This window comes from Triticum aestivum, chromosome 7D (genome assembly GCF_018294505.1).
Source record: "Triticum aestivum cultivar Chinese Spring chromosome 7D, IWGSC CS RefSeq v2.1, whole genome shotgun sequence".
NCBI lineage: Eukaryota > Viridiplantae > Streptophyta > Magnoliopsida > Poales > Poaceae > Triticum > Triticum aestivum.
This window is the reverse complement of record NC_057814.1, coordinates 10,945,156-10,972,930: the sequence shown is the minus strand read 5'-3', so window position 1 is coordinate 10,972,930 and position 27,775 is coordinate 10,945,156.

Sequence of the window (27,775 nt, the reverse complement as noted above, 5' to 3'; positions counted from 1 at the left end):
AATAATTGTGGAAGATGATGCACTTGATGATGATCTAGTTATGCCTATTTCTTGTTGTGATGATTATGATTGGGAAGATAATGATACTTCTTATGATCTTGAAAATCTTTTTGGCACTTGCTTGGAATATGACAATGGCTATACTATTGGTGCTATCCATACTATTAATGATGAGAGTGATTATGCTTATGATATGAAAAGGCCCAAGCTTGGGGATGCTATGTTTGAAGAAGATGATGTTTTTGAGAATATATTTGCTGCAATTAATGGTTGTCCCAAGCTTGGGGATGCTATGTCTAATGAATATGATATTTTTAGCCTCTCAAGTTTTGATATGCAAATTTATAATGATGATAGCATGCCTCCTACTTATGATGATTATATTGATGAAAGTGGGTTTGGAAGAGTGTCAACTTTAGGAAGTAATGATCCCACTATTTTGGAGGATGTTGAATCTTATAATATTTATGAAAGTGGATTTGGAGAGGTCATGACTTTATTTAGTGATGTATCTACTATTTCGGAAGAGGTTTCAATTGATTATGATGAGAACAAAGTTGCTACTTATGATGATTATTGTGATGAAACTTATGCTATACAAAGTAGTGATGATTATATTTATAAAACTTGTCATGATTGTGATTACCCTTTTTCTGAACATTACTCTTTTATTGTGGAAACAATTTATAGTATTCAAGTCTTTTATGATACTCCCACTATTCCGAATGAGAAGAATTTTGCTTATGTGGAGAGTAGTAAATTTTCTATGCAAGTAGATCATGAAAAGAATGCTTTAGGTTCTGGTTATATTGTTTAATTCATTCATGATGCTACTGAAAATTATTATGAGGGAGGAATATATGCTTGTAGGAATTGCAATAATATCAAGTTTCCTCTCTATGCGCTTAAAGTTTTGAAGTTATGCTTGTTTTGCCTTCCTATGCTAGTTGATTATTGTTCCCATAAGTTGTTTGCTCACAAAATCCCTATGCATAGGAAGTGGGTTAGATTTAAATGTGCTAGTCATATTCTTCATGATGCTCTCTTTATGTTTCAATTCTTATCTTTTATGTGAGCATCATTGAAATCGTCATGCCTAGCTAGGGGCGTTAAACGTTAGCGCTTGCTGGGAGGCAACCCAATTTTATTTTAGTTTCTTGCTTTTTGGTTCTGCTTAGTAATAAATAATCCATATAGCTTCTGTTTAGATGTGGTTTTATGTTTTAATTAGTATTTGTGCCAAGTAGAACCTTTGGGAAGATTTGGGTGAAGTCTTTATGATCATGCTGTAAAAAACAGAAACTTTAGCGCTCACGAGATTAGCTAAAACTATTTACTGGAGAGTGCTATTTAGTTGATTCTTTTTGCAGATGATTACTAGACAAATTCCTCAGGTCCACCAATTTATTTTAGAATTTTTGGAGTTCCAGAAGTTTGCGTTAGTTACAGATTACTACAGACTATTCTGTTTTTGACAGATTCTGTTTTTCGTGTGTTGTTTGCTTATTTTGATGACTCTATGGCTAGTAAAATAGTTTATAAAGCATAGAGAAGTTGGAATACAGTAGGTTTAACATCAATATAAATAAATAATGAGTTCGTTACAGTACCATGAAGTGGTGTTTTGTTTTCTTTCGCTAACGGAGCTCACGAGATTTTCTGTTAAGTTTTGTGTTGTGAAGTTTTCAAGTTTTGGGTAAAGATTCGATGGACTATGGAATAAGGAGTGGCAAGAGCCTAAGCTTGGGGATGGCCAAGGCACCCCAAGGTAATATTCAAGGATAACCAAGATCCTAAGCTTGGGGATGCCCCGGAAGGCATCCCCTCTTTCGTCTTCGTTCATCGGTAACTTTACTTCGAGCTATATTTTTATTCACCACATGATATGTGTTTTTCTTGGAGCGTCGTTTTATTTTCTTTAGCTTTGCTTGATGTTTGAATAAAATACCAAGATCTGAAATTCTTAAATGAGAGAGAGTCTTCACATAGCTACATAATTATTTAACTACTCATTGATCTTCACTTATATCTTTTTGGAGTAGTTTGTCATTTACTCGTGTGCTTCACTTATATCCTATGAGTCAATGGTTGAATGATTTGAATGTCATAAATCTGAAATTATATATGCTTCATATGCCTTTCCCATGGGGAGTAATGACTTCAAATATAAGAAGTAAAGGTGGTAAATTTATTGAAGGTTAGCAAACATTGTATTGGTCACTTGAACAATTCATGAAAGAATATTGGAGGAAGGGAGATTTCACATATAAATATACTATCTTGGACATCTTCTATGATTGCGAGCCCCATTAATTATTTTCAAACCTGAGCAAATTAGTTGAAGTTGGACAAGGAAGACAACATAATGAGTTATGCTTGGTTATATTTGTATAGAAGTTATATTGTTATGGATCCTCTAACATGTGGTGCTTGCTATTTAGAATCCTTTGCTAGCCAAAATATCTGTACTAAGCGGGAATACTGCTTGTGCATCCAAATTCCTTGAACCAAGTTTCTTCCATGAGTGTCCACCATATCTACCTATATGTGGTATTTACCTGCCGTTCCAAGTAAATTTGCATGTGCCAAACTCTAAACCTTCAAATAATAATCTGTTTTGTATGCCCGAATCGCTCATGTAGCGGCTAGGGTCTAGCAATATCTTCCATGCTAGGTGGGTTATTCTCACGATGAGTGGACTCCACTCATCATTCACGAGAAAATGGCTGGTAACTGGAATGCCCAGTCCCATGATCAAAAGATCGAAATCAAATAAAAAATAATTGCAAACAAAACTCCCCCAGGATTGATGTTAGCTGGAGGCACCCGTTGTTTCGAGCAAGCCATGGATTGATGATTGTTGGTGGAGGGGGAGTAAAAATCTTTACCTTTCTGTTTGGGAACCGCCTATAATGTATGTAGTATGGAAGATATTGGGAACTCTTGGTCGTTATGTTGACAATGAAAGCATACCTGTCAAAATTATTTTCATCTCTGTTTTTCCTTCGAGCTCTGGCACCTCTGCAAATCCCTGCTTCCCTCTGCGAAGGGCCTATCTTTTACTTTTATGCAAGAGTCAATAGTATTCCTTCTCATTCCAACCTACTCTTTAGTTGGCAAGCATCATGTGATGGAAAGATCTAAGCATATATGGCCATTCAAATATATTTGAGCATGAATTATTATTGTTGACATTGCCCTTGAGGTAAAAGGTTGGGAGGCGAAACATTAAGCCCCTATCTTTCTCTGTGTTCGATGAATGCTCTTTGTTCTAAAAATATGCTTTGAGTGGTAGCAATCATGGAAGACACTAAATGATAGTTGAGTATGTGAAGTTTGCTGAATCAAAGCTCTGACATAGACTCTTCCTGAAAATAAGATGAATTGCAATTGTTTGATGACTGAGAACATAGTTTGTTAGTTTTCAAGAAAGTTTATGATTTATACTTTAACATGTGAATAGTTTGTTACTTGATCAATAAAAGTTCTATGAGTTGAGCTACTATTATGACATATAATGATGCTAGAAAAGGTGATTGAAATTATCATTGATCAAACTTATGCACCTGCTAGCATTCACACTTCATAAATTATTTCTTTTATCATTTACCTACTCGAGGACGAGTAGGAATTAAGCTTGGGGATGCTGATACGTCTCCAACGTATCTGTAATTTATGAAGTATTCATGCTATTTTATTATCCATCTTGGATGTTTTATGGGCTTTACTATGCACTTTTATATTACTTTTGGGACTAACCTATTGACCCAGAGCCCAGTGCCAGTTTCTGTTTTTCCCTTGTTTCAGTGTTTCGCGGAAAAGGAATATCAAACAGAGTCCAAACGGAATGAAACCTTCGGAAAAGTTATTTTTGGAAAGAAAGCAATACAGGAGACTTGGAGTGCACGTCAGGAGATCAACGAGGAAGGCACGAGGCAGGGGGCGCGCCCTCCACCCTCGTGGGTCCCTCGTGGCTCCCCTGACGTATTTCTTCCTCCTATATATATATACCAATATACCCTAAAACCTTCAGGGACAAAATAGATCGGGAGTTCCGCCGCCACAAGCCTATGTAGCCACCAAAAACCAATCGGGACCCTGTTCCGGCACCCTGCCGGAGGGGGGAACCCTCACCGGTGGCCATCTTCATCATCCCGGCGCTCTCCATGACGAGGAGGGAGTAGTTCACCCTCGGGGCTGAGGGTATGTACCAGTAGCTATGTGTTTGATCTCTCTCTCTCTCGTGTTCTTGAGGTGATACGATCTTGATGTATCGCGAGCTTTCCTATTATAGTTGGATCTTATGATGTTTCTCCCCCTCTACTCTCTTGTAATGGATTGAGTTTTCCCTTTGAAGTTATCTTATCGGATTGAGTCTTTAAGGATTTGAGAACACTTGATGTATGTCTTGCCGTGCTTATCTGTGGTGACAATGGGATATTCACGTGATCCACTTGATGTATGTTTTGGTGATCAATTGCGGGTTCCGCCCATGAACCTATGCATAGGGTTTGGCACACGTTTTCGGCTTGACTCTCCGGTAGAAACTTTGGGGCACTCTTTTCTTTGTGTTGGTTGAATAGATGAATCTGAGATTGTGTGATGCATATCGTATAATCATGCCCACGGATACTTGAGGTGACATTGGAGTATCTAGGTGACATTAGGGTTTTGGTTGATTTGTGTCTTAAGGTGTTATTCTAGGACGAACTCTATGATAGATCGAACGGAAAGAATAGCTTCATGTTATTTTACTACGGACTCTTGAGTAGATCGATCAAAAAGGATAACTTTGAGGTGGTTTCGTACCCTACCATAATCTCTTCATTTGTTCTCCGCTATTAGTGACTTTGGAGTGACTCTTTGTTGCATGTTGAGGGATAGTTATATGATCCAATTATGTTATTATTGTTGAGAGAACTTGCACTAGTGAAAGTATGAACCCTAGGCCTTGTTTCAACGCATTGCAATACCGTTTGTGCTCACTTTTATCATTAGTTACCTTGCTGTTTTTATATTTTCAGATTACAAAAACCTATATCTACCATCCATATTGCACTTGTATCACCATCTCTTCGCCGAACTAGTGCACCTATACAATTTACCATTGTATTGGGTGTGTTGGGGACACAAGAGACTCTTTTTTATTTGGTTGCAGGGTTGCTTGAGAGAGACCATCTTCATCCTACGCCTCCCACGGATTGATAAACCTTAGGTCATCCACTTGAGGGAAATTTGCTACTGTCCTACAAACCTCTGCACTTGGAGGCCCAACTACGTCTACAAGAAGAAGGTTGCGTAGTAGACATCACTTACTTTCGCCTGCATAAAAAATTCATTAGTGGCTGAAGCGGTGGACTTCGGTTCGGCCTTACCTCCGGTGACGAGACTATGCATTGGCTATTGATAGAAATGCAATACACCATGATTAACATAGTAGCCGGATGCTTGCTGTGCCAACTCTCTTGAATTGTCATGTCTAGAAATATGAACAATTTTAAAGCAGCCCAAGGAAATTTTGCATCTAGACATACCTCAAGATAAACTATAAGTGATTTGTCAAAACATTGATAACTCTTGGATATTTGTTGCACTACTTACAACGAATCATCGAAAGCCTCAATATGTATAGCACCTATGGCAACCAAAAGCTCCAAACCGAATAAAATTTCATATTCGGCTTTGATTGTTGTGCAAAAATATTTTAAGCAGCATGAGGCTTCACAAAATAGCACAATATGGATATAAATAAACAACATTGACACCGTGGCCATTGTTATGAAATTAAACATCGAAAATAATCTCCATAGTACTAGAAAGACAAGGGTAATATCACTTAACATGTACCTTGTCTCGGTCTATAATTGAACTAAGAACGATGTTAGAATTCCACACCGGCCATGATTAGATAGTTTCTTAGGATGATAGTTAAGTATCGGCCATTACCATGAGGTCCATGTAGAATTCATCCACTAAAGCATGTATAGCCGAAATAAACAAATAAAATAGCAACAAAATATTTCGGCCCCTTTGTATTAGCAACAAAAATGAAACTAACCAAATGTATAGTGATTTGGTAATACCCTCTCATGATATAGAAAATTATGTTGCATCCATGGATCAAAATGAATCCATGGAGGGTAATTGATCATACCTAGGGATGAATTCCATGGCAAAGGCATCAATGACATGGTTGAAGAAAATGGATGATGTGCTAACCGAAGATTTTGATGTTGTGATGCACGCCTTCGGCTTAATTGTTTGTTGCTTCCATCCTTTTCTTTCTTCACTTTTATTGTACTTGTTGCAATAGAAGCTTGCACATCATTTTTGTTTTGATTGATCCTCTTGGGAACCCATGCCATGTTCTTATTTCTCAACTCTTGTGCACTAAGATTTTGTAGTTCCTTCTTTTGCCAATATGATAAGCTAAGTGGGCATCTTGATTGTGATTCTGTTACGACCAATGGAAATTCTTTTTTGGCCTTGTGCATTCTCAACTTCTTTTCTTCAGATTTAGCACTTTGATTTTTATCAACTGATTGCTTCACTTCTTTGCCTTTTGTAGCCAATGTCAACACTTTAATTGGCTCTTTGTTATTTGAGATCAAATCTGAAGTAACACACTTACGACCATCTCTTTTCACGCGGTAAACTTGCTTTACCACCTCTTTCTTCTTCCTTGAGCTCTGGACCGATTCCTTATGATTGAAACGGTGTTTGACCCGTGATTGTTCAAATGTTGATCTTCTTGGAGCTGCATAGTATTGGTGAGATGGTCTAAAATAAGATGGAGAGTGTGCCCTCGTATCATACCTGTCCCATGATGGATATGGATTTATGTGAGCATAGGGAGGCATCCACGACATTGGCATTGGCGACCCAAAATAAGGATATGAACAAGTTGCATTCAAATTCTCTTCTTGCCAATATCGATCCTTGGATTTGCACCTAGGGGGTGATCTTGATGCTTTTGCATTAGTTGGCCGATAAGCACTGTTCTCCTCACTTATCTTCTGATATTTTTCCAATAGTTGCGCGAAAGTGACTTTCAGCTTTTTACCTTTGTGCTTACGTCGGTCTTTCTTTTCTTTGGTTGTGCTTGCACCAATCTTTGGATTTTCTTGTTGCCCCCCAGTCCTTGGCGTCTCCATTGTAGCTTCTATGGAATTCTCACCCTCAAGATTATGTTCATTATGCTCTTCAACTTCTTTACTTGAAAGCTTGATCCCATCACCTGTAGTTTTCACCTTCTCTTTAAATGTATCGGCTTGAAAGCAGCCGATGCAAAAACCTTTTACCATCGGGACCAATTGGAATAGACTCGTCATCTCTTGGTGTCTCAACAAATTTCAATCGTCCTTTATCAATGGCTGATTTAACTATTTGACGAAACATCTTGCAATCCTCAAAATTATGCTTGAACGAATCATGCAACTTACAATACATTCGTCCATGGATAGATGGCTTGACATTGTGATCAAGAATTCTAATGTAATTATTTTTCACCAACAACTCAATGATCACACATGCTTGAATTGAAGGTAAACTTTTTATTTTCTAGCCGATCTTGTTGTGAGAACGGCTTTATAGGTAAGCAAACGAATGGTTCAGATTTCAAATCTCCCCATTCGGCTATGCATTTTCTTTTGCATTCTTTTTCCGATGTTATTGGATAAGATATTATACTAGCATCGGTTTTCTCAAAAGAATTTACTCTTGGCTTAAATTTCTGAAACAAAAATAGTTAGAACATACATGTCTCAATTGAGACCAAGTGTAAGCCAAGTAAGAAATAAGCAAAGCTATCCACTTAGATAAAAGTTTTAAGTAAAGCAATGGGGAAGCCTTTGGCTGCAATAATAAGTCACTATCGGTCTTTATGAATGGCACAATAGGTTGACCGATATACTTTGTAACAATTTTGTTGCTAACAAGTAAATTACCCTTCATCATTGGTCTTTCAAAATTACTTATAAGATTTTTCCTAATAGATGCATCAACAATAAAGTTGTGACCAAATCTGAAAATAGGTAAATCACTTGGTAGACATACCTCCCGTCACCGTGTACCTCCAACGCTGAGGGTGATGCACCGCAGCTCACGTCGAAGGAGACCCGTCCGGAAGCGCGGTACGCAATACAATCCGGCGGGTGCTTTTTGAGCACCCGAAACCCCACGCGCCCGGGAGGGACCCCGTCTGGACGCGCGGCGGCTATGGGCTGCCCTAGGTCGACCTGGTCGCCCCTAGGGCCTCGAGGTTCGCCGCCCTGCAATGAAGAAGAGCAGACGAAGAACGAGAAAGAAGAAGAACAAGGGAGAGAGATAAAGGTAAATGGTAAAAGGTGGTAGATGATTTGATCGATTGTGTGTTGTTTTTCAATCGGCCGTCACCTCTTGTCTATATACAGGCGGATGGACTTCCCGTACAAGAAAAGGACTTGCCTAGCCGTCCAAATCATCAAAACCTAACAAAACACAGACTATTCACGACCTCCGGCCCGGATGTCCAGCTCTAGGCCCGGATGATCCGGCCAAGCCCAGATTTGTGACAGTAGTCCATTAATCGGGCTGTAACTTTTTCATACGAACTCGGATTAAGATGATTTTTATATCAAAATCAACCGTCTCGACGAGACGCACAACTTTCATGTTGAACACGTTTCGATCTGAGGCAATATTGAAAGTGTCTCGTGCCGTTTTCTAAAGTCTGCAGCAGAAAAACTTGTCCGGACGTCCGGACGACTTCCCGGATTGTCCGGCCTTTACCCGGATCATTCGGGACTTGACCCAGATCATCCGGCTTCAACTTTTAGCTTCTGTTGTTTGGGTCAATTTTTGGGCCCCGGCCGGATGATCTGGACCCCGGTCCGGCTGATCCGGCCATGCAGTGCTGCAGCGCATAGTTTTGACTGTAACTTTTGCATACGACCTCGGATTAAGACGTTTTTTATATCAAAATCGTCCGTTTTGACGAGACGAAGAACTTTGCTGTTGAAGACTTTTCCATCCGAGTCAATATTAATTAGGTTTCATACCATTTTCTAATCTGATGTCAACACGGGTATTTCCGAAATTGTCATATCTTTTGCACTTGAGCTCCGTTTTGGTCCATCTTCATATTTATTTTGATCATCTTGAAGAGGGCCTTCAAATGGTGACATGAACTCATATTTTTAGCCTCATCCCATTATAGACTCAAGTCACTATTTGCGATCATGCCATTTTTGAGTGTCAACACTACGGTGACGACGGCTACGGCGGCGAGCTCGTCAGTGGTGGCGGTTCAGCCATGGCAAAGACGGCGGCTACGCATGCGGCAAGGTGACGAAGAAAAGGGGGTGGCAGGCGAAGCTCACCGGGGAGGCGCAAGAGGGCCTGGTGACAGCTTAGTAGCTGCAGGGCGGTCAGAGTTGACGGAGATGGTCGGCGACCGAAGCGGACGAGGGCGACCCGGATCCGGCGAAGGAGGGGGTTCCGGCTTGTTTTCGTATCCGTAGTGGATGCAGCGGACAACGACGGTCTTCGTGGACGCAACTTCGAGGCGAGAGGTGGCCGGTGGCCATGGGAGAGTGCGACGGGCGGCGACGGCCGCGCTCGGCGATGGATCTGGAGGAGGGGGGACGAGCGCGTGGTTGGGAGAGAGAGCGAGGGAAGTGGAGTGGATGAGAGCGAACGAGGGAACCGAGGGGGTCCTTATCCCCTCCCGGCGTCGATGCGGCGAGGTGGTCGGAGGCAACCAAGCCCCTGTAGCGACCTGGTCGCGTGAACAGGGGAGAGAGGAGGGTTCAGTGAGTGTGGGCTGGTCTGATGGCTAACTGGGCCACTAGGCCCGGGGGGAGGGGAGGGCCCTTTACCCTTTTTCATTTCATTTTGGTTTTATTAATTTTGTTTTCTCCTGGTTTTCTCCTTTGCAAATTGCTAGGCCACAAAAGACTCTTAGGACATGGAATTGTGCCACATAAATAAGTTGCAATAATTAGCACAGCCATAAAATGGTTTGGGATCTAAATAAATAGTTCAATATTTTATGATATATAAAAGGCATTTAATTGAGTGTTTAAGCCACTATTTTAATTGTTTTAGTGCATTTAAAAAATTTATAAAAAAATTGGGTTCTTCACTGATAATACTTACGAGTTATTTGCCACAGTTCACATTTTAGTTTTGACATTTGAAAACTTTTGTTTTTGACTTTAATTTAAATTTGAATTTGATCTGATTTGAATCTAAGCGAGATTGGCAACGGTAACAGCTATGACGTGGCCTCATTAGTAGAGGATTACTGTAGCTTGATTATCCGGATGTTACAACGGTGACTAGTTTGCATGGAGGCTTTTTCCACGGTTCAATACAAAATGACCGAAACCAACTTTGGTTGGTTAGAGCATTTGCAATCAGGATGGGCTAATTCCGCCCCCAAACACCCGCTTGCATGTCTGGCTGTGTCCGTTGGAAGTGCCCGGACAGTTGTCATTTCCCCTCCGCCCCCAAACTACATCGATCAAGCAAAATAGCATCAAACTTAGCATTCGCAACGGTGTACATCCACATAGTTCACACTAAATGACCCAAACAGTTCATAGTTTAACTAAAATATAAACATGGGGGCGGACAGAGTTCACCGCTCCCTCACGGCCACTTCCCCTTGTGGTCTCGGCGGCTTTTCGCGTCATAAGCATCCGTCACGAGCGGCGAGTCGTCGTCCGTCGTCCCGCTGTCGGAGCTAGAGGAGGACGAAGACGACCTCAGGAAGCTCGCCAAGGGCGCAACTCTCCTCCGCCATGAGCCGGGTGACTCCCTCCTTCGCCCACCTCCTTCTTCCTACTCACCTTGGCCGACTCTTCGAGCGCGAGACGGAGTGCCGCCACATTCTTGCGACGACGGTCGCGGGCGTCCGTCTCCACAGAGGTGAAGAGCGGTGGATTGCGAGGTGGGGCGTCGTGTTGTCATGTTCAGCAGGCGGTAGCGGCCCGGGCGCCGATCTGGAGGACCCGCAGCCGCCGTGCCTAGCTCCACCCTGAGCCGCCGCCTTCATCGCCTGGCGGTAGACACGACCTATCATCTCAGGCTGCCCTACCAGCACCCAGCAGCTCCGAGCCGGGGCTGGTACTGGGCGGATCTGCACACGTTGTCGCCTCGCTGTGCACGGCAAAGAGAGGGCAGGGTGGTGCCAGGCCACCAAGGAGGAGGAGCTCCCGCGCACATCCATCCGCGAGCGCCGGAGCGCAATGCAGAGCGTGATTTCCTCCTCGTTTGGCTCGGATGAGCTCGACAGGTCAGAGGTGGTGATCCCACCAAGTCGATCCCGTCGGAGCCAGAGTCAGAGCCAGCCATTGCCGAGGGGGCGGTGCAGAAGCTTAGATGGAAAGGGAGAGGGCGGAAGGGAGTGAAGAGGCGATAGGTGTGAGGAAGCAAAGTGTGGTTTGAGCTAGCGTTTCGTCCGGATCAACTTTTTGTGTGTTTCGTCCAGATCAACTTTTTGTGGGGATGGTAGTGAGGGCTGGTGGGCCAGGCTGGGCCGGAGCCGACGTGGTGGCCGGGCATGCCTGGGCGCGTCCAGGCCTCCCCATATCCGCCCCCAATATGGGTTGAATATGGGGATATCTGGATTGACGGGACAGGCCCGTTCAAAGTAGGGGGACCGGTTTGGTGGTTGTTTTCCTCTTCTTCTTTTTTTTGCCTGGGCAGTGACCGGATTGTCCGTCCGGTCGTTTTGAGGGATCCGATTGTAGATACTCTTACCGACCAGTTCATCGATGGGGTTAAGCAAGTATGATGGTTCTAATAATGATCCTGCATGTATTTCGTGTGTCTCACAAGCGGATTTAAAAATTCTCATGAATTAACTTGGGTCACATGACAGTTGTGGTTTTGGCTGTTTTGACCGCATCATTTGATGTAGCTGGTCACTCTTTGCCTCGGGGTCAAATTGGTTATTGGGCATCAAATTGGCTATTATGCTTAAGGATGGTAAAATAGGATCACCTAAGATTTTCGTGATTTGTGTCTCTTACTAGCACAAATGCCCGTGCGTTGCAACGGGAGAAAACATTGGTCCCAATGAACAACGGTTGGCCTAGTTGAGAAACTGTATCGTGGGACAATGGACGCTCATGAGAAAAAAGATGGATCATCTAAGGATTGCGCATGAGCTCATGACATGGGGCCGGTATTATGGCGAGTAAATTTATGTTTCTGAACCAGAAAAATTAGCAATATTAATAATCTTAAGTAATAGCAGCAGCAAGCAAACCAACCTAGAATAACAATTGCAGCAGCAGCAGCAAGCAATTCCAAACATCATTTTGGTCCATTTAGCAGACGATGAGAGCGCTGTGGGTGGAGAGGGATGGGCGTACCGAGGAATTCGATCGGGTGCCTTCGACTTTGGAGCATATTCTTTGTGAGTTTAATAACTGCTACTTCTTAATGATGCATCATTGTAACCTTTACAAAATTATTACATGTCAACGCTAAGGTGATGGACGAAAGGTTTATACACGTGCACTTAGTGAACCTCCACTCATTTTATCAGATTGGTAAATTCACGTGTAGTCAATGGGCGGTGTACACGTGCACTTAGTGAACCTCCACTCATTTTATCAGATTGGTAAATTCACGTGTAGTCAATGGGCAGTGTTTATCCCATTCACTGCAAATAACCACCATCCATCCCAAAGCAAAGGAATATTCTAAATCTGAAAGTATCGGTAGTTAAGTTCTAATTTTTTTGGTAGAAAGCTAAAACTCAAATTGTTGACCCTACTGGTTTACAGCCAACAAAACCTCAGATACATGTCAAAAGTTCATTAGGGCTGCCAGCCAACACACAAAAGCTCCTTTTTCGAAACATCACACATGTCATGTTCACTTGTTTAGAGGAAATGGAAGTTTTCTCCAACAAGTAAATCAACCTTGACAAAAGAATAAAGTTACCAGATGTCCTTACATAATCATTTTGCACAAACATACACCACCTATACTGGAGAACCAAGTTGTCCGGCAACCAACAAAATGTTCAGATTACTTTATAAAGGTTATCAATTTTTATTGTGATGAAACCTTCAAAATTGTGTACCAAAGGTTCGGATCAAACAAAATGTAGGATCCTGATAACCCACAAGTATAGGGGATCGCAACAGTTTTCGAGGGTAGAGTATTCAACCCAAATTTATTGATTCGACACAAGGGGAGCCAAAGAATATTCTCAAGTATTAGCAGTTGAGTTGTCAATTCAACCACACCTGGATAACTTAATATCTAGCAGCAAAGTATTTAGTAGCAAAGTAGTATGATAGTAACGGTAACAGTGGCAAAAGTAACAGTGATAGTTTTGTAGTGATTGTAACAGTAGCAACGGAAAAGTAAATAAGCGAAGAACAATATGTGAAAAGCTCGTAGGCATTGGATCGGTGATGGAGAATTATGCCGGATGCGATTATTCATGCAACAGTTATAACATAGGGTGACACAGAACTAGCTCCAATTCATCAATGCAATGTAGGCATATATTCCGAATATAGTCATACGTGCTTATAGAAAAGAACTTGCATGACATCTTTTGACCTACCCTCCCGTGGCAGCGGGGTCTATTGGAAACTAAGGGATATTAAGGCCTCCTTTTAATAGAGTACCGGACCAAAGCATTAACACTTAGTGAATACATGAACTCCTCAAACTACGGTCATCACCGGGAGTGGTACCGATTATTGTCACTTCGGGGTTGCCGGATCATAACACATAGTAGGTGACTATAGACTTGCAAGATAGGATCAAGAACTCATATATATTCATGCAAACATAATAGGTTCAGATCTGAAATCATGGCACTCGGGCCCTAGTGACAAGCATTAAGCATAGCAAAGTCATAGCAACATCAATCTCAGAACATAGTGGATACTAGGGATCAAACCCTAACAAAACTAACTCGATTACATGATAAATCTCATCCAACCCATCACCGTCCAGCAGGCCTACGATGGAATTATTCACGCACGGCGGTGAGCATCATGAAATTGGTGATGGAGGATGGTTGATGATGACGATGGCGACGGATTCCCCTCTCCGGAGCCCCGAACGGACTCCAGATCAGCCCTCCCGAGAGAGATTAGGGCTTGGCGGCGGCTCCGTATCGTAAAACGCGATGAATCCTTCTCTCTGATTTTTTTCTCCCCGAACACGAATATATAGAGTTGGAGTTGAGGTCGGTGGAGCACCAGGGGGCCCACGAGGCAGGGGGCGCGCCCCCCACCCTCGTGGACAGGGTGTGGGCCCCCTGGCCTTGATTCTATCGCCAGTATTTTTTATTATTTCCAAAAATAATCTCCGTGAAGTTTCAGGTCATTTCGAGAACTTTTATTTCTACACAAAAATAACACCATGGCAATTCTGCTGAAAACAGCGTCAGTCCGGGTTAGTTCCATTCAAACCATGCAAGTTAGAGTCCAAAACAAGGGCAAAAGTGTTTGGAAAAGTAGATACGATGGAGACGTATCAACTCCCCCAAGCTTAAACCTTTTCTTGTCCTCAAGCAATTCAGTTGATAAACTGAAAGTGATGAAGAAAAACTTTTACAAACTCTGTTTGCTCTTGTTGTTGTAAATACGTAAAGCCAGCATTCAAGTTTTCAGCAAAGATTATGACTAACCATATTCATAATAACATTTAGGTCTCATGTTTACTTATTTCAATGGCATAATCAACTAGCGAGCAATAATAATAAATCTCGGAAGACAACACTTTCTCAAAACAGTTATAATACGATATAACAAGATGGTATCTCGCTAGCCCTTTCTGAGACCGCAAAACATAAATGCAGAGCACCTTTGAAGATCAAGGACTGACTAAACATTGTAATTCATGGTAAAAGAGATCCAGTCATGGTCATACTCAATATAAACTAATAGTAATGGATGCAAATGACAGGGGTGCTCTCCAGCTGGTGCTTTTTAATAAGAGGGTGATGACTCAACATAAAAGTAAATAGATAGGCCCTTCGCAGAGGGAAGCAGGGATTTGTAGAGGTGCCAGAGCTCGATTTTTGAAATAGAGATGAATAATATTTTGAGCAGCATACTTTCATTGTCAACATAACAACCGAGAGATCTCGATATCTTCCATGCTACACACATTATAGGCGGTTCCCAAACAGAATGGTAAAGTTTATACTCCCCCACCACCAACAAGCATCAATCCATGGCTTGCTCGAAACAACGAGTGCCTCTAACTAGCAACCGCCCTGGGGGAGTTTTGTTTGCAATTATTTCGATTTGATTTGCTTAGAGCATGGGGCTGGGCATCCCGGTTACCAGCCATGTTCTCGTGAATGATGAGCGGAGTCCACTCATCTTGAGAATAACCCACCTAGCATGGAATATATAGACAGCCCTAGTTGATACATGAGCTATTCGAGCATACGAAACAGAATTTCATTTGAAGGTTTAGAGTTTGGCACATACAAATTTACTTGGAATGGCAGGTAGATACCGCATATAGGAAGGTATGGTGGACTCATATGGAATGACTTTGGGGTTTAAGGGATTGGATGCACAAGCAGTATTCCCGCTTCGTACAAGTGAAGGCTAGAAAAAGACTTGGAAGCGACCAAAAACTAGAGAGCGACAACAGTCATGAACATGCATTAAAATTAATAAACATTGAGTGCAAGCATGAGTAGGATATAATCCACCATGAACATAAATATCGTGGAGGCTATGTTGATTTTGTTTCGACTACATGCGCGAACATGTGCCAAGTCAAGCCACTTAAATCATTCAAAGGAGGATACCACCCTACTATACCACAGCACAACCATTTTAATAGCATGTTGGCATGCAAGGTAAACCATTATAAACTCCTAGCTAATTAAGCATGGCATAAGCAACTAAAATCTCTAATTGTCATTGCAAATATGTTTCTTCATAATAGGCTGAATCAGGAAAGATGAACTAATCATATTTACAAAAACAAGAGAGGTCGAGTTCATACCAGCTTCTCTCATCTCAATCAGTCCATCATATATCATCCTAATTGCCTTTCACTCGCACAACCGAACGGTGTGGATAATAATAATAGTGCACGTGCATTGGACTAAGCTGGAATCTGCAAGCATTTTAATACAGAGGAGAAGACAAGGTAATATGGGCTCTTGGTTAAATCAACAATAATGCATATAAGAGCTACTTCAACATTTTCATTATGGTCTTCTCCTCTCGACCCCCAAAGAAAAGAAAAGAAATAAAACTATTTACACGGGAAAGCTCCTAACAAGCAAAAGAATAACAGGAAAAATCTTTTTGGGTTTTCTTTTAATTATTACTACTACAAGCATGGAAAGTAAACTAGCTAAAAGCTATAACTATTTTTTTTGGTTTTGCTTAAGGTTTTTCAAACACACAAGAAGAAAGCTAAAAAAGAACAATAAAGTAGCATGGATGGTACAATGAAAAAGTATGAGCGCCGACAACTGAAATGAGTGTGTGAATATAAATGTAATGTCGGTGAGAAATACGTACTCCCCCAAGCTTAGGCTTTTGGCCTAAGTTGGTCTATGGCCATGGCTAGCCTGGCGGATATCCAAAGTTATAGTTGGGGTCGTACTGTGATGCAGCAGCTATTGCCTCATGAGCTGCCGCTTGGAGACGAGCTGTCTCCGTCCTCCTCTTATACTCGTTCGCCTCCTCCCTGGTTATAATAAATCTCCCTTTTGTCTGAAAGTCGAAGAAATTAGGAGCAGGGAGAGCAACATGGAAAATGTTGCGCCTGTCAAACATTAGTCGGTACTGGAGAGGTTGTTCATTCCTCTCAATAAACTGATGGCGAACCATAGCCTTATATCCTAGATAAGTGGGAGGCAATTCCATATCACTCTCATGTATGGGTATCCCAAGAAAATTAGCCACACGGGTTGCATAAATTCCACCAAACAAGTCTCCACTTAAACCATTATTATGCAACCTTCGTGCAATAATGGCCCTCAAGTTATATTGTTTATCTCCTAAAACAGCACTCATCAAAGAAAGAGTTCTTGTCTGTGTTACAAGGTGTGAAATTGAGTAAGACTCAAAGCCCGACCACGGCAGAAGATAGAAAGAGAATGAAAGTCATTCCCTATGCCTCAGCCATAGGTTCTATAAAGTATGCCATGCTATGTATCAGATCTATTGTATACCCTACACTGATTTTGGCAAGGGAGTACAATAGTGATCTAAGAGTAGATCACTGGACAGTGGTCAAAATTATCCTTAGTGGAATAAGGATATGTTTCTCGATTATGGAGGTGACAAAAGGTTCGTCGTAAAAGGGTTACGTCGATACAAGTTTTGGCACTGATCCAGATTACTCTAAGTCTTCATCTGGATACATATTGAAAGTGGGAGCAATTAGCTAAAGTAGCTCCGTGCAGAGCATTGTAGACATAGAAATTTGCAAAATACATACGGATCTGAATATGGCAGACCCGTTGACTAAACTTCTCTCACAAGCAAAACATGATCACACCTTAGTACTCTTTGGGTGTTAATCACATAGCGATGTGAACTAGATTATTGACTCTAGTAAACCCTTTGGGTGTTGGTCACATGACGATGTGAACTATGGGTGTTAATCACATGGTGATGTGAACTATTGATGTTAAATCACATGGCGATGTGATCTAGATTATTGACTCTAGTGCAAGTGGGAGACTGAAGGAAATATGCCCTAGAGGCAATAATAAAGTTATTATTTATTTCCTTATTTCATGATAAATGTTTATTATTCATGCTATAATTGTATTAAACGGAAACATAATACTTGTGTGAATACATAGACAAATAGAGTGTCACTAGTATGCCTCTACTTGACTAGCTCGTTGATCAAAGATGGTTATGTTTCCTAGCCATTGACATGAGTTGTCATTTGATTAACGGGGTCACATCATTAGGAGAATGATGTGATTGACTTGACCCATTCCGTTAGCTTAGCACACGATCGTTTAGTATTCTGCTATTGCTTTCTTCATGACTTATACATGTTCCTATGACTATGAGATTATGCAACTCCCGTTTACCGGAGGAACACTTTGTGTGCTACCAAATGTCACAACGTAATTGGGTGATTATAAAGGTGCTCTACAGGTGTCTCCGAAGGTACTTGTTGGGTTGGCGTATTTCAAGATTAGGATTTGTCACTCCGATTGTCGGAGAGGTATCTCTGGGCCCACTCGGTAATGCACATCACTTAAGCCTTGCAAGCATTGCACCTAATGAGTGAGTTGCGGGATGATGTATTACAGAATGAGTAAAGAGACTTGCCGGTAACGAGATTGAACTAGGTATTGAGATACCGACGATCGAATCTCGGGCAAGTAACATACCGATGACAAAGGGAACAACATATGTTGTTATGCGGTCTGACCGATAAAGATCTTCGTAGAATATGTGGGAGCCAATATGAGCATCCAGGTTCCGCTATTGGTTATTGACCGGAAACGTGTCTCGGTCATGTCTACATAGTTCTCGAACCCGTAGGGTCCGCACGCTTAAAGTTTCGATGACAGTTATATGATGAGTTTATATGTTTTGATGTACCGAAGGTTGTTCGGAGTCCCAGATGTGATCACGGACATGACGAGGAGTCTCGAAATGGTCGAGACATGAAGATTGATATATTGGACGACTATATTCGGACACTGGAATGGTTCCGGGTGTTATCGGATATATACCGGAGTACCGGGGGGTTACCGGGACCCCCCCCCCCCCCCGGAGGTTATTGGGCCTCATGGGCCCAATTGGTGGAAGAGGAGAGGCGGCCAAGGGGCAGCCGCGCGCCCTTCCCCCCCCCCCCCCCCAAGTCCGAATTGGACAAGGAGGGGGGCGGCGCCCCCCCCCCTTTCCTTTCCCCCTCTCTCTCCTTCCCTCTCCTCTCCTAATCCAACAAGGAAAAGGGAGGGAGTCCTACTCCCGGTGGGAGTAGGACTCCTCCTGGCGCGCCTCTCCCCCCCTTGCTCCTTTATATACGGGGGCAGGGGTCACCCTAGAGACACAACAATTGATCATTGATCTTTTAGCCGTGTGCGGTGCCCCCCTCCACCATAGTCCACCTCGATAATATCGTAGCGGCGCTTAGGCGAAGCCCTGCATCGGTAGAACATCATCATCGTCACCACGCCGTCGTGCTAATGAAACTCTCCCTCAACACTCGGCTAGATCGGAGTTCGAGGGACGTCATCGGGCTGAACGTGTGCTGAACTCGGAGGTGCCGTGCGTTTGGTACTTGATCGGTCGGATCGTGAAGACGTACGACTACATCAACCGCGTTGTGCTAACGCTTCCGCTTTCGGTCTACGAGGGTACATGGACAACACTCTCCCCTCTCGTTGCTATGCATCACCATGATCTTGCGTGTGCGTAGGAAATTTTTTGAAATTACTACGTTCCCCAACACTATAGTCACGCAAGGCGTAATTAAGCAGGCATAAACCAGCAGTGGATCACAAAAGCTCATATATTTGCTTTTACAAGTTCCTTTGCATTTACAAACGTCTCAAATAAATCAGTCTATATTCGCTTCCCACCCACTGGTCCAGCCTATTCTTCTATGACATCTTCTGGGCATACTTAAGTTGCATCGTCTGCATCTAAAAAAACAAAGGAAGCAAGGGTGAGTACGACAAGTCATACTCAGCAAGCAGATACTTCACGTATTCAACAACAAAAATAGTATGAGGATGTAGATCAACAGATGAACTGAATTCAAAGGATAAACAAGGTAATAATACTCGGGACATATTTCAATGGCGAAAACGAACAAGGAAATTATTGGCGTCACACATGACCGCAAGCTTCCCAACCCGGGAGTCACAGGGGTGAAATTTCACACTTTTACACTCTTAAGAGGGGTACTCCGACGTCGACAGCCTCGACTAGAACCACACAGGTTCTAGAAGAGCAGAGCTCTTGTACCCACTAAGACCCGAACACCTGGACCTACTGATGTCGGTCGCTCCTACGGATCCATCACCGACACGTTCCCGAACAAGGTCCGTCCTTACCGGAGAGCCCAGACAGTCCCATACCTGAACTGTGACCGGTACAATACGTTTGCCGTCGTGACACCAATATAGATGGATGTGTGTTTGAATCAACGATAGGATCACTAATATATCAGTCAAGACAATACACTCATGGCTTTACATGAGTTCCTCTCAAAATAGAATGAATCCATCAACAAATGGATTACAAGGACAGCACATCCCTCTCTCAAGGATCAATAGAGGATCAATAAAGATCAAGGTGCAACAATATAATCAGATAAGCAAAGACAACACTAAGGCGAGATCAGGGAGTTTAGCAAAGCAGCTACTTGCCTCGGAAAACTAGATTTCTCCTCTAGAATAATACTCTGTCAGCAGATAAACCCCATCATCGTTGTATGAAGTCTGGTAACCGTACGTATGCTAATATTCTCCAGACAAATGGCTCGGCTCTTCCCTTCAGCACCATCTTACACGCCATGTGTATACTTCTCGTAAACATGCTGGACAGCTGATGGATTCTTCATCTCTCTTCTCTCTCTTACACACACGCTCTCTCATCTTCTCACTTATTGCTTTCTCTAGTAGATGGTTTGAAGCTGCAACAACCAGCAGCAGGAGGTCCTATTTATAGGGCCATTCGTCGGTTGGTAGCTAAAATATCCAGCCGCAGTGACCTTTGCCACCTGACCCTTGAAGCTGGTAAAAGGCAACCTCACTACGCGTGTCAAAAATACAAAGGCTGACTATCACCCATTAGTCCATGTATAATGAGACTAGAAAAATATCCAAGACACTACATGCATGCCACGCAACCCTCCACGTACACAGATTAGTAACTTAGCTTGGAAGGATATATAGTACATACGTGTGCATTCTCATCATGACATGCATGCACCTAGTTGACTTGGAGTTCTAGTACTAGGAAATATCTACCGATCTATCATTTGTACATGGTCAAGTTCCATCCATTCAAATGCCACGTTAACTCTCTTATAAAGCTTGTACTGCCAACTAGCTAGTAGTACTTCCCATGCATACCTCAACGTGAGTGCATGGATGCAAGTCTATGTGTACATACACATACTCTTACTTAGTATGTAATTTTCTAATATAATATTTAATGCATGGAAAATTTACAGCTCTATTTTAATTCTTTGAAACAAGAATCTAGCATAACTTAACAGATAACAAAAATTTATTTACTAATCTTAATTTAAAGTAATAACCCAAAAATATGGGTTATTACAGCAGGGTCACCTAAGCAGCAAAAATTTGCAATGAATAAAGCACTAGAACAAAAACTAATTGGACCATTGGAGGAGTCACATACCGAAGAACAATCCCCCAAAGCAGTTTTGTGAGTGGAGCTTTGAACAAGGAGATCGAAAATCACAGCAAGATGAGCTAGAACTCGTGCTTGAGCTGGTTGGTGATTTTTTTGGGAGGAAGAAGGAGTGTGTGGGTGCAGGAATAAGTGGAGGGGAGCCACCAGGGGCCCACGAGGCAGGGGCTCGCCCAGGGGGGGTGGGCGCGCCCTGGACCCTCGTGGCCAGGTGCTTGCTCCCCCTGTTGTGTTCTCAGTGCCAGATATTCTCAAATATTCCAGAAAAAATCATATTTCAATTTCGGGGCATTTGGAGAACTTTTATTTTCGGGGTATTTTTTTATTGCACGGATAAATCAGAAAACAGACAGAAAATACTATTCTTGCTTTATTTAATCTAAATAACAGAAAGTAAAAGGAGGGTATAGAAGGTTGTGCCTTCTAACTTCATCCATCTCATGCTCATCAAAAGGAATCCACTAACAAGGTTGATCAAGTCTTGTTAACAAACTCATTCCGAATAACATGGAACCGGAGAAATTTCGAATAATACTATGTTACCTCAACGGGGATATGCACATCCCCAACAATAAGAATATCATAACTCTTTTTGACAGTAGGAAGAGGAAATTCAATACCTCCAATAGTAATAGTTGAAATTTTTCCAATAGAATTGATACTGTGGACTTGAGGTTGTTTCCTCGGAAAGTGTACCATATGCTCATTACCATTGACATGAAAAGTGACATTGCCTTTGTTGCAATCAATAACAGCCCATGCAGTATTCAAAAAGGGTCTTCCAATAATAATAGACATACTATCGTCCTCGGGAATATCAAGAATAACAAAGTCCGTTAAAATAGTGATGTTTGCAACCACAACAGGCACGTCCTCACAAATACCGACAGGTATAGCAGTTGATTTATCGGCCATTTGCAAAGATATTTCAGTAGGTGTCAACTTATTCAAATCAAGTCTACGATATAAAGAGAGAGGCATAACACTAACACCGGCTCCAAGATCACATAAAGCAGTTCTAACATAGTTTCTTTTAATGGAGCATGGTATAGTTGGTACTCCTGGATCCCCAAGTTTCTTAGGTATTCCACCCTTAAAAGTATAATTAGCAAGCATGGTGGAAATTTCAGCTTCCGGTATCTTTCTTTTATTTGTAACAATATCCTTCATATACTTGGCATAAGGATTCATTTTAATCATATCAGTAAAACGCATACGCAAAAAGATAGGTCTAATAATTTCAGCAAAGCGCTCAAAATCCTCATCATCCTTTTTCTTGGATGGTTTGGGAGGAAAAGGCATGGGTTTCTGAACCCATGGTTCTCTTTCTTTACTATGCTTCCCAGCAACAAAGTCTCTCTTATCATAACATTAATTCTTTGATTGTGGGTTATCAAGATCAATAGCAGGTCCAATCTCTACATCATTGTCATTACTAGGTTGAGCATCAACATGAACATCATCATTAACATTATCACTAGGTTCATGTTCATCACCAGATTGTGTTTCAGCATCAGAAATAGAAATATCATTGGGATTCTCAGGTGTGTTAATAACAGGTTCACTAGAAGCATGCAAAGTCCTATCATTTTTCTTTTTCTTCCTTTTAGAAGGACTAGGTGCATCAACATTAGTTCTCTGAGAATCTTGCTAAATTCTCTTAGGGTGGCCCTCAGGATACAAAGGTTCCTGAGTCATTTTACCCCCTCTAGTCATAACTCTAACAGCATTATCATTCTTCTTATTATTTAATTCATTGAGCAAATCATTCTGAGCTTTAAGTACTTGTTCTACTTGAGTGGTAACCATAGAAGCATGTTTACTAATGAGTTTAAGTTCACCTTTAACTCTAGACATATAATCACTCAAGTGTTCAATCATATAAGCATTGCGTTTAATTGTCTACCAAAATAAGCATTGAAATCTTCTTGCTTAACCATAAAATTATCAAACTCATCTAAGCATTGGCTAGCAAACTTAGTAGGCGGGATTTCAGCTTTATCATATCTATAGAGAGAATTTACCTTTACTACCTGTGTCGTTATTAAGGCCATGTATTTCTTCAACAGGAGGTATCTTGACATCTTCAGCTTTTATACCTTTTTCTTTCATAGATTTCTTTGCCTCTTGCATATCTTCAGGACTGAGGAATAGAATACCCCTTTTCTTCGGAGTTGGCTTAGGAGTTGGTTCAGGGAGTGTCCAATTATTTTCATTCGTCAACATATTATTCAATAGAATTTCAGCTTCATCAACAGTTCTTTCCCTGAAAACACAACCAACACAGCTATCTAGGTGGTCTTTGGAAGCATCGGTTAGTCCATTATAAAAGAGATCAAGTATTTTATTTTTCTTGAGAGGATGATCAGGCAAAGCATTAATTAATTGGAGAAGCCTCCCCCAAGCTTGTGGGAGACTCTCTTCTTCAATTTGCACAAAATTATATATATCCCTTAAAGCAGCTTGTTTCTTATGAGCAGGGAAATATTTAGCAGAGAAGTAATAAATCATATCCTCGGGACTACGCACACAACCAGGGTCAAGAGAATTAAACCATGTTTTAGCATCACCCCTTAATGAGAACGGAAATAATTTAAGGATATAGTAGTAACAAGTTTTCTCATCATTAGTGAATACGGTGGCTATATCATTTAATTTAGTAAGATGTGCCACAACAGTTTCAGATTCATAGCCACAAAAAGGATCAGATTCAACCAGAGTAATTATCTCAGGATCAACAGAGAAATCATAATCCTTATCAGTAACACAAATAGGTGAAGTAGCAAAAGCAGGGTCATATTTCATTCTAGCATTCAAAGATTTTTCTTTCAGCTTAGCTAATAATTTCTTAAGATCACTCCTATCATTGCAAGCAAGAAAGTCTCTAGCAGTTTCTTCATCCATAACATAACCCTCAGGCACAACAGGCAATTCATATCTAGGGGGAGAATCTTCATCATCACTTTCGTCAATATTATCAGTTTCAATAATTTCATTCTCTCTAGCCCTACAAGTTGTTCATCAAGAAATTCACCTAGTGGCACAGTAGTGTCAAGCATAGAAGTAGTTTCATCATAAGTATCATGCATAGCAGAAGTGGCATCATCAATAACATGCGACATATCAGAATTAATAGCAGAAGCAGGTTTAGGTGTCGCAAGTTTACTTAAAACAGAAGGTGAATCAAGTGCAGAGCTAGATGGCAGTTCCTTACCTCCCCTCGTAATTGAGGGATAAATTTTAGTTTTCTCGTCTTTCAAGTTCCTCATAATGACCAGCATATATAAATCCCAAGTGACTCAAAGAATAGAGCTATGCTCCTCGGCAACGGCGCCAAAAAATAGTCTTGATAACCCACAAGTATAGGGGATCACAACAGTTTTCGAGGGTAGAGTATTCAACCCAAATTTATTGATTCGACACAAGGGGAGACAAAGAATATTCTCAAGTATTAGCAGTTGAGTTGTCAATTCAACCACACCTGGATAACTTAATATCTGCAGCAAAGTATTTAATAGCAAAGTAGTATGATAGTAACGGTAACGGTGGCAAAAGTAACAGTGATAGTTTTGTAGTGATTGTAACAGTAGCAACGGAAAAGTAAATAAGCGAAGAACAATATGTGAAAAGCTCGTAGGCATTGGATCGGTGATGGAGAATTATGCCGGATGCGATTATTCATGCAACAGTTATAACAGAGGGTGACACAGAACTAGCTCCAATTCATCAATGCAATGTAGGCATGTATTCTGAATATAGTCATACATGCTTATGGAAAAGAACTTGCATGACATCTTTTGTCCTACCCTCCCGTGGCATCGGGGTCCTATTGGAAACTAAGGGATATTAAGGCCTCCTTTTAATAGAGTACCGGACCAAAGCATTAACACTTAGTGAATACATGAACTCCTCAAACTACGGTCATCACCGGGAGTGGTCCCGATTATTGTCAATTCGGGGTTGCCGGATCATAACACATAGTAGGTGACTACAGACTTGCAAGATAGGATCAAGAACTCACATATATTCATGCAAACATAATAGGTTCAGATCTGAAATCATGGCACTCGGGCCCTAGTGACAAGCATTAAGCATAGCAAAGTCATAGCAACATCAATCTCAGAACATAGTGGATACTAGGGATCAAACCCTAACAAAACTAACTCGATTACATGATAAATCTCATCCAACCCATCACCGTCCAGCAGGCCTGCGATGGAATTACTCACGCACGGCGGTGAGCATCATGAAATTGGTAATGGAGGATGGTTGATGATGACGATGGCGACGGATTCCCCTCTCCGGAGCCCCGAACGGACTCCAGATCAGCCCTCCCGAGAGAGATTAGGGCTTGGCGGCGGCTCCATATCGTAAAACGCGATCAATCCTTCTCTTTGATTTTTTTTCTCCCCGAACACGAATATATAGAGTTGAAGTTGAGGTCGGTGGAGCACCAGGGGGCCCACGAGGCAGGGGGCGCGCCCCCCACCCTCGTGGACAGGGTGTGGGCCCCCTGGCCTTGATTCTTTCGCCAATATTTTTTATTATTTCCAAAAATAATCTCCGTGAAGTTTCAGGTCATTCCGAGAAACTTTTATTTCTGCACAAAAATAACACCATGGCAGTTCTGATGAAAACAGCGTCAGTCCGGGTTAGTTCCATTCAAATCATGCAAGTTAGAGTCCAAACAAGGGCAAAAGTGTTTGGAAAAGTAGATACGACAGGGACGTATCAGATCCTCATTCATACAATGAAATTTTCAAAGTGGTGCCACATCTGGAGTCCGTGTGAGCCATACACGATACTCTCTTTGCTAAAACCACCCTAAATATACATCATTTGACATATATCAGTTTTACTTTGGGTTTTCTAGATACGACTTACTAATTCCAGGACACCGGCAGGCATGTTGGCTTAATTTGCTTTTGCAATCTCAGGAAGAAAGCTGTAGATGTTCAACTTTTTTTTTCTAATATGAGTTGTAATTTTGGGTAACATAATCTTCAGAATGACTGTACAGATGATTCTTCCATGATCTACTTTTCTGAGTAAGATATTTATATATAAAGTATGCAATCCTTTGATGTTTAAGTACTTCTTAGGAGCTGAATATATGTCCTATGGAAATTTCTTACCAGATTTTGGAAGAATTTTCATATCAAGAGAGGCCGCTCAGCTGTCATACTCAACAACCCAATGTACAAACTCTACTGAAATCGACAAGTGATGCCTGCTTAGTGTGATCCGAAAATTGGTTACAGTTTGCAGAGAACTGCAGCTTCACCGGAAAGTGAAGTAAAAGATTTACAAAGAGGGACATCCTTTTCATTAAACAACAGAAAGCAAAATTATTGGTAAACAAAATAAAATACCAATAAATTCATTTGCTGGCTGTACTGATCCACAAATTATCTGAACTAATAGAATTTGCTGGTAGTATAGATCCACAAATTATCAGATTACTTTGTTGGCACCATTGATCCACAAATTCATTTGCTGACCAACCCCCACGGGCAAGCTCAAGTGCCCCTAGAAGCATCTTCGGACACATTGGTCTCATGCGTATCATGCAATGCCATGTTCTACTAAATGATTATAGCTAGAAAAATATTCTCCATCAGTTCCTTGAGCACACAAATGGCATGTAATTAATGCTAATTTTAGATAAAGGCAAGAGATGAGCTATCAGGTCACCATACTCAAGTATAGAAATGATTTTTTATAGCAAAACAATTTGTAATTTTGGCCACCATATTGTACAACATCACGCCACATATCTCTCTCTTATAGGATACATGACGTACACACCTATCGTCTTCCAACAGCGATTTGAAACTTACATACAAATATTAGAAGTCCATGCATCATGTACCTTTTCTCAACCCTGGAAACAAAATTATACCTATATGTACCGGTCCCAACTGAAGGCGACGCAGACCACCCCATGTTCCTCTTCTCTGCTCCCTACAACACAATCGACAAGAGCAACGCAAAACGATTAATTTACAAAACCGATTTTTGTAGATGATATGTTATAGTACAAACCAATCCATTTAGTGTTTGTGATAAATCCAGCATGGTATAGAATATAGTAGGGATTTCAGCATACGGGGTAATTTCTTATAGAGTACACGCATGGGTAGAGGAGATTGACATGATTTTTGTAGCAATTACACAAAAAGCAGTTCATTGATTTAACCTGGTATGAATGAACATGGTTCAGGCGTGCACAAGCAGCATCTAGATCGTCTTTTCCCATCTCCCTCGGGTTGCTAACGGTGCCACGCGCCTTGCAAACCAAAGATAAGGCAGAAGAGAAGAATCTATCCGGGTCGCCGCAGCTGCCCTAGGTCCAGTCGTCGCTGGCCCTCGATCGACGACATCTACTATGGTCCTCATGGTCGAACCGCTAG